This window comes from Tigriopus californicus, chromosome 7 (assembly GCF_007210705.1).
Source record: "Tigriopus californicus strain San Diego chromosome 7, Tcal_SD_v2.1, whole genome shotgun sequence".
Classification (NCBI taxonomy): Eukaryota; Metazoa; Arthropoda; class Copepoda; order Harpacticoida; family Harpacticidae; genus Tigriopus; species Tigriopus californicus.
In genome coordinates this window covers 12444159-12448712 of record NC_081446.1, presented here as the reverse complement: position 1 = coordinate 12448712, position 4554 = coordinate 12444159, and positions in this window count along the sequence as shown.

The window sequence follows — 4554 nt, the reverse complement described above, 5'->3', positions numbered from 1 at the left end:
CATGTATGCGGAAATGCTTTTGTAGTGTTCATCCCATCCCAACGTCTTTTCAAATCTTAAGCAGAGAGAACTTTGAATACCTCTTGGTTGGTCGTAAGGATTATGCATGGAATCGTATTTGACCATTTTACGTATATCAGATCACATAGACAGAGCTGAAATTGTACAGCAATTTGAGGTTGAACGCAATGGAGAATCTGGTGTCTGTTCAAGACGAACCTAAGGAAGGGTTTAAGAAGGTGGGAACATTCCGTATTAACGATCAGTTAATCATTAAAATGTGTTTCTCACTTTTTAGCTTGAGCACTCCCCTTGACTTCATCTCGGAGGCTAAACTTATGAATTCGTCTCTCAAGATTGCTTTTGCAACCGTTAGAAAGCCATTTGTTTCCAAAACTACATCTAGACGATTTAGATTTCAAGCGAGGCATTTAAGATGAAGACTTAGAAAGAACATGTATGATTACTGTACTCCTCTAGTGTTCAGAACTTGAAGCATGATTCGTAACACTCGCCAAGACGCTTTGAACGTAAACATCTTCAAGCAACCCTTGTCGTCCGTCACGTGTTGTTTGATGAATGCATATGGTAAGGCTGTTTGAGACTGTTACTGGTTGAGTGACAGTAAATCATAAACGTGCACCTAAATAATGAGTTTGACTTGTAGCCTCAAATTAGCTCGACTTTTCTCTCGGGCTTTTAGCCTGAAGTGCTTGGCTAAAAATGAGAGACGATAGTGAGTGAATGACATGGCAAAACCCAGAAAACTGATGAAGCTTTCAATTGACGAAGCTTTCACACAGACGCAAAACGTGTGCTCAATTTTCTGGCCCCTCAATCAATTTTTGGCAGCATAAGTGGGTTATCATAAACGTGCGCTTGGGTCTTGAGAACCAATAGAACTAAGAGAATGAATTTCATTGAAACAGACTGTATTCCAATATCTGCAATGAACACCTGGCCTAACCTGGACTAATTTAAGGAGAGCGTTGTAAACAAAGACTAGATTTGGGGCTAGCAATTTGGAAATAAGATATCGCTTTCTTCTATAATGGTTCATTCATTAGAATTAGATGACCAAAATTAACTCAAATTCATGGGGTCTTTATGATTTGAAAGGTCTCAAAGGTTCTTTTTCTGAGGCGATATTGACGCAATTTTTTTTTCTTCGATGTGGCCAAGCCAATATCAAAAAATTAATGAATTCGCTGATGAGAACATGCTAATGAATCAAGAGTACTCACCAAACTGGCAAACAAACACGTAGACCTTTTTCTTGAACTCCTCAGAGAGGGTCGGAATACCAAATATGATCAAGCTCATGACCAAATAAACCAGATCACAAATGGCCAATGCGATCAGTAGCTTTTGTGAACGAGCGCGTGGATTTCTTGTTCTTGGCCAAGCCCATCACCAAAAAATGTTCCCAAGAGTCCAATAATTGAGATCACTGTCAATAGAAACTCCTTCCACTATAAAGGTGAACATTGGCACCTCTGAGGGTCCCATTGCAGTAATTGGAACCTCATTTGCCTCTCGAAGACCGGAGGGTCACTATCATTCGAATGTGATCCCATTGTGTGCACTAATCGGGAACAATCTGTGGCCTAGTTCCGATAATTTCTAGGTGTCTTTATTAGGACAAATGCAACGGTTCTCATTGACTGTTGTCTCCGCTACTTAAAAACCGACTAAGCGAGCTCCCCACCCAACAAAAACCACCACGGGTCATCACTGTTCCAGCACCATCATCATTGTCAAAGAAGGCAGCCTCTCTGTTCTCCCTCCCGTGGGGTCGCACAAATGAACGAAGTGTGTGAAATCTCGATAGGAGATCGCTGGGATCGAGGATGAGCAGAGACGAGAATGAGGCTCCCACTCAACCGGCGTTGAACGAAATGCAGAGCAAGAAATGGTTTTCCGTGCTTGAACTCGTCTAAGGCGCTCAGGCCTCGTAGAATTAGAGATGTGTTACGTGCCCGCGCTCAACATGACACGTGGAAGGGCTCTCACAAATGAACCAGAACAACCTGATTCTCGTGCGGTATGCGCTTTAGACGGCGTAAGGAATGGAGCTTAGCCAGAAATAGTGCCCTGTGTTAGAATTCTAAATGCAGGGCCCTAGTCAGAAAGAATGGAAGAGAACGGTCACCTGACAAGGATGGGGATGAGTGTTGGAAACATTTGTTTCCCCCTGCTTTTAAAACTTCATAATGATAGAATCACTCGGGTGCATCAATTTCGGTGTTGGTTTTTCACGGGCTTATCTAACCGCTACAAGGACTGTGTAATACCAGTGCTATTAAAACGAAAGGTTATAATTCGTCTATTATTTACCTTTCAATCTTTATATCATATTTGGTCTACCAACGAATTTGAGTTGGCAGACGAGTAAGTCTTGATGTAGGGTTGATCTGGAATGCGATCTAAAAATTCGTCCAAGTCTGACTTGAAAGATGCTACCAGATCACAAGGCCTACGTATTCCCTACGAATATTAGAGGGAAGCAAATTGAACAATGAAGGAGCCCGAGAAAGAAGAGAGGTGGACTTCATTGTTCGAAATAGCGTGGATTCTCGAAGGCTTAAAGTGCTCTCAAAATGCACATTAAGCCTCGACTGTCACTAGAATTGACCCTAAATCCTGGGTTGGGTCAAAGCCATGGATGCTTTTGAAGACGTATAGTATCAGATACCTTTCGTACCTTCTCTGAACACTGTACAGTCCCAACTTTTTCCAGTCTTTCTCAATCCTATGATGTTCCTAGTGAAACATCTTTTGACTTGTTCGACCTTCCGCAAACCACTGAACTCAATGGAGCCAATAGGTAAAGCATATTCAAGATGTGGCTGGACAATCGTTTTGCACAGAGTTAGCATCGTGATGCTATCTCTGGACTTCAACGTGCGATATATCCAACTACACATTTTGAAAAAGCTTTACTCACCTTCAACTGGATATGCTCATCGAACTTTCCATTATTTTGGAGGACTACACCTCGATCTTTCATAGATGAGACCTGCTCAATATATGTTTACCTCCGTTGTCTACGAGTGAAGTATTTAGAGGAGTTTCATTCCATTCGGGGCCATATTACTCTCAGTTACCCATGAGTAGATTCGATCTATGTAGTCCTTTGCAAGGCTACTAGAATCTTGGCCATTCCTACCAGAAACTAACTTTGTATCGTCAGCATAAGACGAAGAGACTTTTGAAGCGGGGCACGAATATTATAAAAAGGAGGGGCCCTAAGATTGAACCCTGGGGAACACTGACTTGACATCATGTTATGTCACAAAGAGATCCTCAACCTTAACAATTTGCTTCCTATCCTGAATGAGGCTTCTTATCCAATTGAGAACCTTGCCTTGGATCCCAATGTCATGAAGTCGATTCCACAAAAGGCCAAGATCTACTTTATCAAAGGCCTTGGCAAAATCAAGATCGACAACATCAACTGACTCATGCCTTTCCAGTCCCTCAATGACCTGCACTAAATGCTGAATCAGTTGGGTAATCGTTGCTAAAATGTGCTCGGAACCCGTGCTGGCTAGGAGGAAGGATTTCATTGACCTCAAGAAATTCAACAAGTTTGGACTTCATGATCGCAATATTCGAAGTGAGAGAAGTCGGGCTATAATTACTGTGGAGAGACTTCTCTCCCCCTTTGAAAATTGAAACACGTGAGCTATCTTTATTGAAGATGGAAACTTGCCCTGATCCAAGATGCAACGCATGAAGTAGGAGAAAACAAAAGCAAGAACCAGTGAGCAACTCATAAGAAACTGAGATGTCGCACCATCAGGGCCAGGGGAGCTCGAGAGTCTCAAGTCCCTGATGGCCTCAAAAGCATCTTGATCTGTGACTACACGATCATCTAAATGTTCAACTTGACAAACCTTGTCAATCTCAACAGACTCATCTTCAGAGCAATGTGCTGTTGCTTCTGAACTCAGCGGGGTTGAAAACACACTGGAGAATTGATCTCCAAGCATGTTAGCCATAGTCTCTGCATTGCTAATGGCTTCCCCTTCAACCTCAAAAGGCCCAACAGGGTGGTTCATTTTTCTCTTAGAGTTCGCATAAGAGAAAAAAGCCTTCAGATTCGACTTGACCTCCTGAACCACCTTACTTTCAATTTGTAACTCGTTTATAGTCGATGGGGGCCTTAATCTTACCTGAATTATGTCCAATATTTTTGGAGACTACCCACAATGACTGGATTCGAAGTGCCCTTCAGCCTTTTTGCCAGTTTACAACTCGTTTTGGAACAAAGTCTTCCAACATTTTGGAATTTTGTCCTTGTACCACCTTTCGGAGCACATTCAGAGGTTGCTAAGCTGGAGCAAACTTCCATGAAACTGGAACTCATTTATCAATGGCTGCATCTATGGACGATTCCTGTTTCAGAATTGAAACCAAGTTCAGTTCTTGAAGTCTTTCTATAATCAATGCGGCCAATGTTCATCTTTGAACTTGAACTTAGCCAAACCGACCTTTTTGACCGAATTTTACTCTAGAGCACGCCGGCTTTTGATTATGCGTCTTTGACCC